Here is a 14581-nt window from a genome sequence, read left to right as displayed (position 1 = left end):
CCCAGTCATGTGAAATCTATAGATGTGGGCCTAATGAATTTATTACCAATGGACTCATTTCCTTGCATGAACTGTAACTGTAAAATCTTTGAAATTGTTGCATGTTGCATTTAGATTTCTCTTCAGTATAGTTTATGGAGGCGTTTTTAATGTAACCCTCCACTCTCTAGTAAGTTAATCTGCATGGTTTGCCATTCCAAATTAAACTGAATATTTTTTGATGAAATTACTTGGGGGAAAAAAAGAGTTGGTAGTGCCATGGATATGTGAAATGCAATATTACTAGATCATTAATCAGGGTAATTTCTCTGTAGATGGACAGGTTTTCCTCTATGGTTTCAAGGTCCTATCTATTTTATTTTATTTTTATTGAAATGTATAGTTGCCAGATCATTCAACTTTTCTGGGATACAGTGCCTTAAAGTATTCACACCTACAGTAGTGCTGTGGTGGTCATGACATTTTGCCAGCTTTTCATTCATATTTTCATGCAAAATCCCGCCAGTCTCACGGTGACGGGTGCCATTGCAACATCTACATTTTAAAAAATTTACACCATCACAAATCCATTACTTAGGTCAGGTCTAAAGAAACATTATGATATTTTATAGAACCGAATATGAGTTGATCTACTGTGTTATGCTCCATGCCATAGGCTGTATACGTGTTCATTTAGCTGACATGATATGCTTAAATGTTACTGAATGTTACTGAATGTTGCTGAATAAAATATAAAGGACATTTTTTCCCATTCTGGAGTGAGGGTGCGAAGTTGAGCAAAAGTGATTATTTGAAACAGGTCCTATACGCTAGATTTATAGTTGTTTGGCAACTTTAGTTGTGAATAATACAAATCTTAGAATGTCTTAGAAATCAGAGCATGCATGGAGCGACTATATGCTATTGATTTGAGAAAGAAGCAGAAAAAACTTGCGCTCTGTTTCTTGCCTCAGGCTGCACAGCTGTTCTCTCATCATATTTTCATCCATCACACTATTCTCAATTTAACCTCGTCTTTCTAATATGTTAAATTAGTTTCGATTTAGAATAATGGCCCATTATCGAATGGGAAGGGACAGAGGAAGTAAGACATTTTATCCATATGCACTCGAAAAGCGAATGGCGGCAGCATGCTTTCCCGCCGGGCAGTTTTTCAATGATGCTGGATAGGCTACTTCGGTTTCATACCAGAGCATGTTCTTAATATGAGCTGCTGAGAAATACACTATACACTGCATTCGGAAAGTATTCAGACCCCTTGACTTTTTCCTTATTCTAAAATGGATTAAATGGCTGTTTTTCCCCCTCATCAATCTACACATAATACCCCACAATGACAAAGCAAAAACAGGTTTTTAGAAAGTTGAGCAATTAAAAAAAAAAAATTATAAACTGAAATATTAGATTTATATAAGTATTCAGATGCTTTACTCAGTACTTTGTTGAAGCACCTTTGGCAGTGATTACAGCCCCCAGTCTTCTTGCGTATGAAGCTACAAGCTTAGCACACCTGTGTTTGGGGAGTTTCTCCCATTTATTTTCTGCAGATCCTCTAAAGCTGTCAGGTTGGATGTGGAGCGTCGTTGCACAGCTATTTTCAGGTCTCTCCAGAGATGTTCAACCAGGTTCAAGTCCGGGCTCTGGATGGGCCACTCATGGAGAGTTAGAGACTTCTCCCAAAGCCACTCCTGTGTTGTCTTGGCTGTGTGCTTAAGGTCATTGTCCTGTTGGAAGTCTCAGGTCCTGAGTGCTCTGGAGCAAGTTTTCAACATGGATCGGTCTGTTCTTTGCTCTGTTCATCTTTCCCTTGATCCTGACTAGTCTCCCAGTCCCTGCCGCTGAAAAATATCCCCACAGCATGATGCTGCCACCACCATGCTTCACCATAGGGATGGTGCCAGGTTTCCTCTAGACGTGATGCTTGGCATTCAGGCCAAAGAGTTCAATCTTGGTTTCATCGGACCAGAGAAACTTGTTTCTCATGGTCTGAGAGTCTTTAGGTGCCTTTTGGAAAACTCCAAGTGGGCTGTCATGTGCCTTTTACTGAGGAGTGACTTCCATCTGGCCACTCTACCATAAAGGCCTGATTGGTGGAGTGCTGCTGAGATGGTTGTCCTTCTGGAAGGTTCTCCCAGGTCCACAGAAGGACTCTGGAGCTCTGTCAGAGTGACCATCGGGTTCTTGGTCACTTCCCTGACTAAGGCCCTTCTCCCCCGATCACTCCGTTTGGTCAGGTGGCCAGCTCTAGGAAGAGTCTTGGTGGGTCCTTCCCCAGATCTGTGCCTCAACACAATCCTGTCTCTGAGCTCTATGGACAATTCCTTTGACCTCATGGCTTGGTATTTGCTCTGACATGCTTGGTCAACTGTAGAACCTTATATAGACTGATGTGTGTCTTTCCAAATCATGTCAAATCAATTGAATTTATCACAGGTGGACTCCAAGTTCTAGAAACATCTCAAGGATGATTAATGGAAACATGATGCACCTGAGCTCAATTTCGAGTCTCATTGCCAAGGGTCTGAATACTTAAGTAAATAAGTTATTTATTCGTTATAAATTTGCAAACATTTCTAAACCTGTTCACTTTGTCATTGTGGGGTATTTACTTGCCCATCCCTGATCTAGAAGGAGAAGACGGTAGAGGTGCATCAAAGCTGGGACAGAGAGACTGATAGAAGCTGTTTATCTTCAGGCCATCAGACTGTGAAACAGTCACCACTAGCCAGCCTCCGCCCAATAACCCGCCCTGAACCTTAGTCATGCTTACTATCCGGCTACCACCCGGAAGTCTACCCTGCATTGCCCTATGTACATAGAGTAATTGAACACGGGTCACTTTAATAATGTTTACATACCGTTTTTCACACTTTATATGTACTGTGTTCTAGTCGTGGCTCTTCCTGTATAACTACTGCTGTACACACCTTTTCTATTCATATGCTGTCTATACTGTCTATACACACCATTCTAAAATATATACTGGACTCTGACATTGTTGGAGCTAGAAACACAAGTATTTCGCTGCACCTGTGATAACCTCTGTAAATCTGTGTGCGCAACCAATAAACTTGATTTGATTTGTTCACCTTCATATGCAGTGGTGCAAAAATACTTTGAAGTACTATTTAAGTAGTTTTGGGGGTATCTGTACTTTACTATCTATATTTTTGACTACTTTTACTTCACTACATTCCTTAAGAAAATATTGCACTTTTGTACATTTATTTCCATTGACACCCAAAAGTACTTGTTACATTTTGAATGCTTAGCAGGACAGGAAAATAGTCAAATTCATGCACTTATCAAGAGAACATCCCTGGTCATCCCTACTGCCTCTGATCTGGCGGACTCACTAAACACAAATGCTTTCTTTTGTAAATGATGTCTGAATGTTGGGAGTATGCCCCTGGCTTTCCGTAAATGAAATATACAAGAAAATGGTGCCATCTGGTTTGCTTAATGAGGAATTTGAATTGATTTATACTTTTACTTTTGATACTTAAGTATATTGTAAACCAAACACTGACTTTTACTCAAGTAGCATTTCACTGGGTGACTTACTTTTACTTGAGTCATCTTCTTCTTCTATTAATTTATCTGACTATTTGTGGTCCTTCTGTGGCTCAGTTGGTAGAGCATGGCGCTTGTAACGCCAGGGTAGTGGGTTCGATTCCCGGGACCACCCATACGTAGAATGTATGCACACATGACTGTAAGTCGCTTTGGATAAAAGCGTCAGCTAAATGGCATATATTATATTATTATTATTATTATATATATTATTTCCACCAGTGTTCTTATGTACGGACAAAAAGCCCCTTTTTGCAGGGAGATGAACTGTTATTTTGAAGCTTGCCACGTCTCATGGTACTGAGAGAAGAACGTGATCTTGGAGAACTATCCCCGTGGTATGAATACTATTCTGCACCATCGGGTGTTGTTTTGAAAATTAAATTGGTCCTCACAGGTCTATTCATTATTTTTGAAGGACCCTTCCCTCTTGGCACACCATGCCATTTCAATGTGGAGAATTGGGTCATATTTAGTTATGTTGATCAATGAGATTACAACCTATTTTCACTACGCTTTCAAATACCGTCTCTAAAACCAAATTCCAATGAAACATCTTTCAGATTGTTGGTTTAGTTGTCACAATGAGAATAGTGTCAGATATTTTTGTTTATTTATACAACAATTGAATGTGTTATGACTGTGCTTCACCTCATACCACAAGCAAATGACTTGGATTGCAATTGAGATTATATTAAAGTACATGGTGCTGATCAATGCTGTTTGAGATTCTGCGCAGATTATTATAGCAATTCTGAAGATTGCTACAGATCCGTGACCTTTTCATACTATCTTGGGCATACACGCTTTCTATAATTACATAAGAAAACATTTATAGTTCCAGTAACCTCTAAATATGGCCATGGATGTGTTACTCATTTTAAGGTTGAATAGTATTATTACATTAGTTTAGCTTTAACTTTTGTCTATTTACTGTATTAGAAAAGCAATGTTGAATTGTGTTTGGTTGACAACGCAACCAAATATCAACATTTTTAAAATGAGATGTAACTTCTGCTTGGATAGTTCCATTTGAACCACTAGATTAATCCTATCCTTTAACTTTTGGTGAAGGATATGTGAATCCAACATTTCATTTGCTACCTTGTTGACAATTTAATAGGCTGAATTGCAAAAGTGATAATGAATTGTGTTTGGTTGTCAACACAACCAAATATCAACATTTGAAGGAGATGCATCTTCTGCTTAGATAGTTCCATCTGTGCCACTGAGTGTGGCTTTAATTCCAGTTTGTCTACAAATGAATAATGTATGTTAGATTCACGTCTCCATTTCAATCAAATCAAACTTGCAATTTAAATACAATTTGATTTAGTCCTATTCTTTAACTTAGATTTTTGGTTGACATCGAGAGGTGAATCCAAAATGTATATTATTAACTTGTAGATTCAATTTGAAATCAACCAAAGCTTGAAACCCTAGGCCTGTGTAACCGCTGTTGTTCGTGGAAGAAGGTGAGGACCAATGCGCAGTTTAATAAAGTAAACTGAACACTGAATAACAAAACAACAAAGAAACAACTGAAACAGTTGAAAACAGGCTACAGAAAACAGGCTACAGAAAACAGGCTACAGAAAACAGGTTACCTAAATATGGTTCTCAATCAGGAACAATGATTGACAGCTGCCTCTGATTGAGAACCATACCAGGCCAAACACAGAAATAGAAAATCATAGAAAAATGAACATAGACAACCCACCCAACTCACGCCCTGACCATACTAAAACAAAGACAAAACAAAAGAACCAAGGTCAGATCGTACCCCCCCCCCCAAAGGTGCGGACTCCGGCCGCAAAACCTAAACCTATAGGGGAGGGTCTGGGTGGGTGTCTGTCCGCTGTGGCGGCGTGGACCCCACTCCACCATAGTCCTTCTCTGCTTCATTACCCGCCTCCGTGGCCTCTTTAACGCGGCGACCCTCGCCGCCGACCTCAGACTGGTGACCCCAGCCACGGGTTCCGAATGGACGGGAGATTCCAGCAGCACCGGACAGGCGGGAGACTCCGGCAGCTCCGAAGTGAAGGGCGATTCCGTCAGCTCAGGACAGGCGGGCGGCTCTGTCAGCTCAGGACAGGCGGGCGGCTCTGTCAGCTCAGGACAGGCGGGCGGCTCTGTCAGCTCAGGACAGGCGGGCGGCTCTGTCAGCTCAGGACAGGCGGGCGGCTCTGGCAGCTCAGGACAGGCGGGCGGCTCTGGCAGCTCAGGACAGGCGGGCGGCTCTGGCAGCTCAAGACAAACGGGAGCACCTGTAGGAAGGAGACGGAGAGACAGCCTGGTGCGGGGGGCTGCCACCGGAGGGCTGGTGCGTGGAGGTGGCACCGGATAGACCGGACCGTGAAGGCGCACTGGAGCTCTCGAGCACAGAGCCTGCCCAACCTTACCTGGTTGAATACTCCCCGTAGCCAGGCCAGTGTGGCGAGGTGGAATAGCCCGCACTGTGCTGTGCTGGCGAACCGGGGACACCATGCGTAAAGCTGGTGCCATGTACCCCGGCCCGAGGAGATGTGTGCCTCCCCCTCCCGTGGCAAGGGTCCCCAGTCCGAGGTTGGCGGCGAGGGTCGCCGCTCTTAAGAGGCCACGGAGGCGAATAGAGAGACGGAGAAGGACTATGGTGGAGTGGAGTCCACGTCCCGAGCCAGAGCCGCCACCGCCGACAGACACCCACCCAGACCCTCCCCTATAGGTGTAGGTTTTGCGGGGATGTGGGGGTACTGTCACGTTCTGACCATAGTTCTGTTATTTTATCTTTGTTTTAGTATGGTCAGGGCGTGAGTTGGGTGGGCAGTCTGTTTGTTTTTCTATGTTGGCTTTTGAGTTCGGCCTAGTATGGTTCTCAGGGGCAGCTGTCAATTGTTGTCCCTGATTGAGAATCATACTTAGGTAGCCTGAGTTTCAGTTTTGGGTTGTGGGTGTTTGTTTCCGTGTGAGTGTTTGGGCCACACGGTACTGTTTCGGTTTTGTAATTCACGTTGTCGTTTATTGTTTAGTGTTCTGAGTTTTAATTAAACATCATCATGAACACTTGCCACACTGCGCTTTGGGCCAAACCCTTACAATGTTGAATTGGTTACCATGATGAAATAATCCTGTGGTTGAAATTTCACACTCAAAAATATCAGTTGATGACATCTTGCAAATCCAATGTATTTTCCACATAGATTCCACGTCAGTATGTTGACAAATTACGTTGAAACAATGTTGATTTAACCAGTTTGTGCTCAGTGGGTTATTTCATGGTATTTAATAGGTTCACCTCTGACCTCTGGCAGTGTGTTGCTTTAGCAGTTTGACTAGTTACTAGTTAATACACTGGGTGCATTTTGTAAAATACAGATCGATACTTATCTGTGATAAATAACTCTGTCTGCCTCTCAGTGTTTGTGTGGTTAAACACACACCGTGTGTGAAGCTACTAAAGAATTTTTGTTGTTGAAGGCCAACACTTTAGATATGCTCTCAACAAACACCATTAAAAGTGCAAATGCAGCTGGCACCACAGACTGTATGTTCGCTTTGTCTCTTCCATTAGTGTAATTGTTGTTTCAGAACCGTTTGTATGGTAACTGGCCAAATGCAACACTGCCAAGGTTTGACTTTCCGGGTTTGTGTTTAGCTACCACGAACATATCAGTCAGCCTGAACTCATATGCCTGAATAAAACGCATTTAACTGAATTCCTCTGTGGGTAGGAATCCCCTTGAGTGCTTTTTTCTCCCGTCCAGTGTTTTGCTATCTAATGTGTTTACAAGTGCCTTCAGCTCAGCTTGACAAATTAAAGAAAGAAAATTAAATAGTCAAGGTGTTGATGACCCCCCTAGCTTGCTGTTGAGGAAATGTAGGTCACATGTTAATTCCCTCAGCCAATGACCTCAAAGATATGGACAGTTTAGAAGGAAAATAATATGGAAACCAAGCACCAATGTGACCCGAAAACAACTCTGTAATTCTAGCATGACGAGAGAGCAATTGACATTTAAACCTTTCATGTCTGGTTTCATCCCGAAACATTGGTATTCATATTGTTAAAGAGATTCTTCTGTACTTTTGTATACTTTTTAGCCAGTAGTTCTGAAAGTAGCGCTCAAGCAAAAAGTGGTCCCTGAAAACTGCATACTACACCAAATACTGTATGTGCAGATATGTGCATCACGTCATTGCTCTCTCTATCCCTCTGCTGTGTGTGCATCATGCTAGCTGTCACTTAAATCACAAAGGGTTGAAGCTCATTGGCTCAAACTAAAATAGCTTGGGAGCTGGTCCACATGGGGGAAAATGGTATCGCACAGCTTCCAGAAAACAGTTGCTTTCAAACTAGGGATTTTGTGGCTAATGAAGGTAAGAATTCTGAATTCTGCTCATAGATTATGCATGTACAGTAGGAACAACACATTTACACATCCAGCCTAAAGTGGAAGGTTTAAAAAATACTTACAGTACTAGTAGCCAAAGTTGTCTTTAATAGATGGTGATATGCATTCTTCGTTCCTCCCGCTCTCTTTGCCCTTCAGTTTTCTATTTTAATAAGCAAGACATCGCCGGTGAGAGCAGCCAGGAACCAAACTGATGATGAACGATGTATTGCATGCACCAGGGTTCCTAATAGGCTCTATAATCTATTACAGACTAGCTGTAAGAATGCTATCATTTCCATATCACCTTTCATCTCCTCTACTCATGAACCTGACAAAGTTCCTCCTGCTGTGAGAGAAACCTGCAATTCCCTATATGTATGTGATAAATACATCTCGACCATAACCTTCTCTTATACTCTCCCCCCATAACCATGCACACGCCCCCCACACACGTATTTCTTTTCCCCCTTAAGGGTGCAACCGTGTGCAATTTGCCAATCTCATCTGGTCTTACAGCAGCAGTTAGACTTTAGCCAGCCCATGGAGTAGTTTGAGGAGAGATTCTTTCTCTCCAGCCCATGGAGTAGTTTGAGGAGACTCTTGCCAGCCCATGGAGTAGTTTGAGGAGACTCTTGATTCTTTCTCTCCAGCCCATGGAGTAGTTTGAGGAGACTCTTGATTCTTTCTCTCCAGCCCATGGAGTAGTTTGAGGAGACTCTTCATTCTTTCTCTCCATAGCAGTGGAGAATCTTAGCTAGGAGCCCTGTTACAGGTAAAGCATGGATTTGATATTAAGGGGCTTTGAATGTCAGACTCACTGTGGAGAGAGCTGTGTCTGTTCTTCTCTACCCACTGAAGCAGCATCAGTGAAAACTCAGAGGCTGCTGTGTAACCAGCTTTAGGAGGAGAAGTACAGTATTTTTGGTTGTACATGGAACCAAAAAGAGTTTCTTCAAAGGGTTCTTCTCCTATGAGGCCTGGCCAAAGAACCTTTTCAGGTTCTAGATTGCACTTTTTTTTTTCAAGAGTTCAAGAGGCCTAAACCCAGAACTATTGAAAGAAAAGATAAACATCTCTCATTGTTTCTTCAGTAGTAGTTAGAAAAGGTCGGAAAAGCCTCAAGTTGAGTTCAATTGGGAAAGAAAATCCAGGGGATGTTTATTTTTTAAATTTGATTTATTTAACGAGGAAAAGCCCATTGAGACCCAGTCTCTTCTTCAAGGGAGACCTGGCCAAGAAGGCAGCAACAATCAATACATTACAGAATTAAAACATACAACAATACAACATGATCCAGCCTAAAAAAAATAATTTAAACTCCTCTGTAATAGTCACATCAATATTTTAAATTCATTCAGTGGCACTAACATATCTAGATGAAGCATGGATTGTAGATATTTCAGTAGTGCAGCATAATGTTTCCCACAGGTTACTGCATGGTTCTATTTAATATAATGTTCTCAAATTGTTCAGAGAACTTTTAAGAATCCACGTTCTTTTGTGGGAATTTCAGTACTTCAGCATAATGTTTCCTCATGGTTCAGAGTCCAACAAGAACCGACAGTACATGTGCACAGGCACAGAGATTACATTTACAACAATATGGTATAACTCTCAACCTTTGCACAGTGACCAGACCGTACAAATGAGCCTAGGTAGGTAGAAAGACAGTATCTACCTAAAGTAGGGTGACCAGACGTCACCGTTTTTGGTGGCCTGTGTCGACTAGCTATGTCGACTAGCGTTAGCTAGCGAGGTTAACTAGCTACTTACACGGTAGCTAGGTTAAAAAACGTTCACTTGTAAACATGCAGTGGACGGGCTATTTAGAAAATATGATTATATTAAAGTAATGCATAATTCTGAGAATATATATTTGTAGATTACAATTTTAATGGTTTGGCATTTTAAGTAGTGTGAAAATATATTTAGACATTTTCATGGATAACATTAGCATAATGTTTTATGTTAATGGGGAGGAGGAAGACTGGATAGGAAGGAGAGTGAAAGAGAGAGGAGGAAAGGTAAAGATATGATTGCAGAGTCTGTCAATTTGTTATTCCAAACAATGTTTTTGAGATAAAATACAAAAATGAGGCAAGCAATGGGAATCTGTTAACCAAAGTATTTTATCTAATAGTGTACTATTTATTATTAAAGATTGGAGAGGAAGGAGAAGGAAAAATGAAGGGAGTAAAAAGAGTGAAGCGAGGAGAGTGTGGAAGAGAGGTGGAAAGGTAAAGAGAAGGAAAGGAAGAAAGAGCAGGAAGACGAGTGGAGAAAGATTGGAGGAGAAGAAAAATAATTGAGAGTAAGAAGAGTGACACAAGGAGAGTGAAGAAGAGCAGACAGAGGAGGTACAATGGCTCTTTCCAAGAAACGGAAATGCCATTTTAATGACAACATGATGAGAGAATTTCCATTTATACGCTCAGGTCAAGGCGATGTCCATACCAAAGTTAAAAATGCTCTGCAGCGGGAGGTGATTGGCTTAGGTTGTCCTGCACACATAATTCATAACACGGCCAGAACAGCTTTGGATATGATTCCCCTTGATGTTGAGTACCTGCTCACAAAGATATTTGGATATTTTCACCGTCAGAGTAGAAAGACTGAAGAGCTTTGGTGATTTTGTTGGCCAGGAGTAGCATAACATTTTAGGACACAGCTATGTTCGCTGGCTGTCCATGCTCCCTGCTCTAGAAAGAGTGCTGAAAATGTATGTGCCATTGAAATCCTTTTTTATTTCTGAAGACAAATGCCCTGTTGTCCTGCGAACAATGTTTGAAGATCCACTGACTGAACGTTGGCTGGACTTTGTCCATGGAAACTTGACTGTATTCAGTGACACGATCAAGATGCTTGAAGGCCAGGACCACTGTGCTGTGGAGTCCGCTGAAATTCTGAGAAACATTGAGGCAAAATTGACTACATTTACATTTACATTTAAGACGTGATGACAACTTTATTCCAGTTTTGGTTAGAGGACTTCTGAGAGAGCTAGAGGAAAATGAAGCAATGTCTAAAGAGAGCTTTCTCAAAGTATCCCAATCATTCTTCACTATGGCTGAGAATTACTTGCAAGCATGGAGAAAGCACACAGATAATCTAAAAGATTTACATGGTCTCCTTTGAAAAGGCAACCTCTGTGTGAAGAGCTCCAGAAGGCAGCAGGCACACTGCAGGACAAATGCCCCAATGTGACCATCAATGAGGATGCATTGTTTGACGAGGTTACTGGCCTGCAAGAGTTCCTAAAGGGGGGATCCATTGAAGAATGGAAAACATCTGAGACACCGTTTAGTCAGAGACAGAGCATGGTGGTTACCCACTTCAAAGAGAACGACATCCCACACACTAACCAGGCTAGATTAGCGTCTGTTGTCATGTGCTTACCTGGAAGTAATGCACCAGTCGAGAGAGTTTTCTCCCAAACGAATGATCTATGGAGAGCAGCAAGAAATAGGTTCACTGTACCTACCATCAAGGCCATGCTTATTGTGAAGACAAACTTCAACCTCCCTTGCCAGGAGTTCATGGAGAAGCTGGCCAAAGACAAGAGCAATCCTGAAGATACATTCTTCTGAGAAATATACAGATTAGGTTGGTATAAGTATACAATGTAGGTACCAGTATTTCACATATACTATTGTCTGTTTTTTCAATTTTGCTAATGTTCTCTTCTGCTCTTATTCTACCCAGACTACCAGGCCCACTGTTCAGATTGGACAGTTCTGTCTTGTCTGTAGTGTTTCTGTAGCAGTTGTTTTCTCTATCACAGTGGGCATGTTAGACTAAATACATGAAACCGGAATTGTCCACCTTATTTATTTCATAGATAATAACATTGGATATTTTAATGACATATTGATCATCGAACTGGAAATGTCCCCGGTTTTAATTTCAGAAATCTGGTCACCTTAACCTACAGCCATATCTATCAGGCATGCTTAGCCAAATAGTTTTATTGTAAAACCAGTTTCAGTTTTACAACAGTTTAAATTTCAGATTCACAACAGTAAATTGTTGAATTATTGTTTCTCCTCACTGTTTGCTTGTAAACTTAGTTAGCTAGCGTGCTGGATATACAATACTTATTTACATCTGTTTGAAATCCCATCTTGCATCATTCATGTAATTATGTGAGATTGAAATGCATCCAAGGTCATAATCATAACTAATGTCAACCCTCAATTGTTACATAGCTAGCTAGTAATATTATTTACAATTGCTGATGTTACACGTTTGCTAACAAGTTACAAATGTGAAGCATGGTGCATAACACGTTAGCAGGCGCCAGGCTAACCAGCTAGCTAACAACAGTCATGTACTAACGTTTGGTGGTAAACTTAGCTTTAGGTGGCTGGTTGTAATGTTGTTGATGGCTGTTTAGTAGCTAGCCATATCTACGACTAAAAAGAGAAGAGATTAGCAATCGAGATACACAAGATCTCTGATTGTAAAACATATATTCTTAGTTATAGATATGGCTCCCAGTAGTTGTTTAGCTAGCCAACTTAGCAAACAGAAAAATTATTTGATTTCCTGCCACTGTAACACAGTAGAGTGTATGTTAGCCAGCAATACATAATATGGAGTTTAGTAGATAAACTCAAGTTAGCTAGCTAGGTGGCTGGCAGGAAAAATAACTTACTTGGCAGATGACAAATATGGTGCATAGCTGTCTTGGTGCTGGCATTGGCTGTAGCTGAGCTTCTAACGTTCACTAAATCCAACTATTTCTTTCAAATTCTCTTTGCTATATTCCAGTTGAAACATAGATGGTTGAATGTCACTATGTAGCTAACAAATGCTCCATCGTCAAATTTGTATTGATGGGAGGAATTACTTGAAGCCATTACGCATGGTCAGTCCATTCGCCTCCTTTAAAAAAAAAACCTGCCTTGGGGGCCAGAGCACAAAGCATCGCCCAACCCAAGATGTAGTCTTTCAGAGACTGGAAAAATGCGTCTGCTTGTATACTTTTCAATTAATCAGCTGATAGGAACATCGCTGAAAGACGTCCAATGGATGTATGAAAGAAGAACAACCATATCTCTACACACAAAAACGCATAGCGCGATCTGAATAACATAGAGACTTTGTGAAACGCCACAAAGCAGGACTACATGTATTTTTAGACCCCCCTCCCAATACATGGGAAGCCGTCATAGGGTGTATCATTCAGCCCATGAAGCCATGACCTGCCTTCCTACTAGTCAAATATATGTGAAACACATCTCACTGTCCTAGAAATGACAAAACAAGCCCAGATTCCTCCAGGATTAAATCCTTTGAAATGATTGGTCTTGCACATTCACCCTCTGAATGGTACACATACACAATCCAAGTCTCAATTGTCTCAAGGCTTAAAAATCCTTCTTCACCTTCATCTACATTCATTGGTGGATTTAACGAGTGACCTCAATAAGGGATCGTAGCTTTCACCTGGATTCACCTGGTCAGTCTGTCATGGGAAGAGCAGATGTTCTCAATGTTTTTGTATAATATAGGCTATGCTCCTCCTATGTGTGCCTATCATAACAACATTTTAACCATTCGGTCAGAATGAACTAGTGAGTCACAGCTAACAGCGGATACTGGAACATACAGCGTATGGGGAAGTCTTACAGAGAGGCAGGGAAGAACTTCATATACAGTAATTAAATAAGGCCTATATCACATACAGTGCAGTGACTCAGGCTGCGTGAACACAGACAACCCAATTTTGCTCAAATATTGGCAAAGGAGCTGATCTGATTTGTCAAAAGACCAATTAGTGGAATAAATATCAGAATTGGTCTGTCTGTGTAAACGTAGTCTTACTGGCTTGACTTGACTTATTCCTTTTAGCTCTGAGCTTGGAGCAAAAGGTGTCAAACACATGTTCTTTTCCATCCATTTGAAGTTACATTCAACACGTCTTGTGAGACCAAAATAAAGAGTAAAGCCAATAACTATTTCTGTAAACAATCAATCATCAAAAGATGAACAGCATTTATATCGGTTTCGACTGGCCAAGATCTAAGCTTCACACCACCATGACACACTCAGACCTGGTCATGGTTTCCATTAGAGGTGCTAGTTCCAAAGTGCTACTGACACACTACAGGACAGAATCAAAACAGTGTGATAAGAAAGAAAAGTCAACACCTGCTGTCCAGCCATTTTGGTCCAACTTTCAGAGTGCTGATTGTGACTCTTTGCAAACACCACATTCAGATGTGTCTCCAATGGATAAACAATTGATTCAACTTTTTTTCACCAGTGAACCCAAACTTTTGTGATGGGTGTTTTTCTTTTTTTTTACCCTCCAGTTCATTATACTGTACGTAGGTCAAGATTGATTTCAGATAGGTATTTTTGCCACTAAATAGATCTCATCGGGAGTTGTCTTGACACAGGTCGATCTGTATTGCAGATATTCTTTCAGGGGATGAGAGGCAGAATGAGAGCTGGATTTGGCTGTCTATGACATCAATACTTTAGTAGGAGTTGTAATCAGCCCAGAACCACCATGCTGATATTGATCACTGGAGTATTGCATGCCCTGGGTGTCAGGGTACTTGTCCTGCCATATAATTAGAATGCATAACTGTTGATGTCAATAGGCATTTCTGTACAGCACTTTGAGA

At 41.2% G+C, this 14581-nt stretch overlaps 1 long non-coding RNA gene across 2 annotated transcripts; it reads right to left on the bottom strand.

Annotated features, from left to right (window-relative positions):
- Positions 1–9103: 9103 nt before the first annotated feature.
- On the bottom strand, positions 9104–13567 carry LOC118386960 (uncharacterized). Of its 2 annotated transcripts, XR_004826319.2 has the most exons (4): positions 12601–13567; positions 12282–12358; positions 11343–11529; positions 9104–10849 (listed from the first exon to the last, which is right to left on the bottom strand). It is a non-coding gene; the product is annotated as an uncharacterized LOC118386960 (long non-coding RNA). The 2 variants fall into 2 exon arrangements; XR_004826320.2 differs by lacking the exon at positions 12282–12358 and having other exon boundaries at positions 12601–13550.
- Positions 13568–14581: the final 1014 nt, after the last annotated feature.

This window comes from Oncorhynchus keta, chromosome 8 (assembly GCF_023373465.1).
Source record: "Oncorhynchus keta strain PuntledgeMale-10-30-2019 chromosome 8, Oket_V2, whole genome shotgun sequence".
NCBI lineage: Eukaryota > Metazoa > Chordata > Actinopteri > Salmoniformes > Salmonidae > Oncorhynchus > Oncorhynchus keta.
This window is presented reverse-complemented; position numbering and strand designations above follow the sequence as displayed.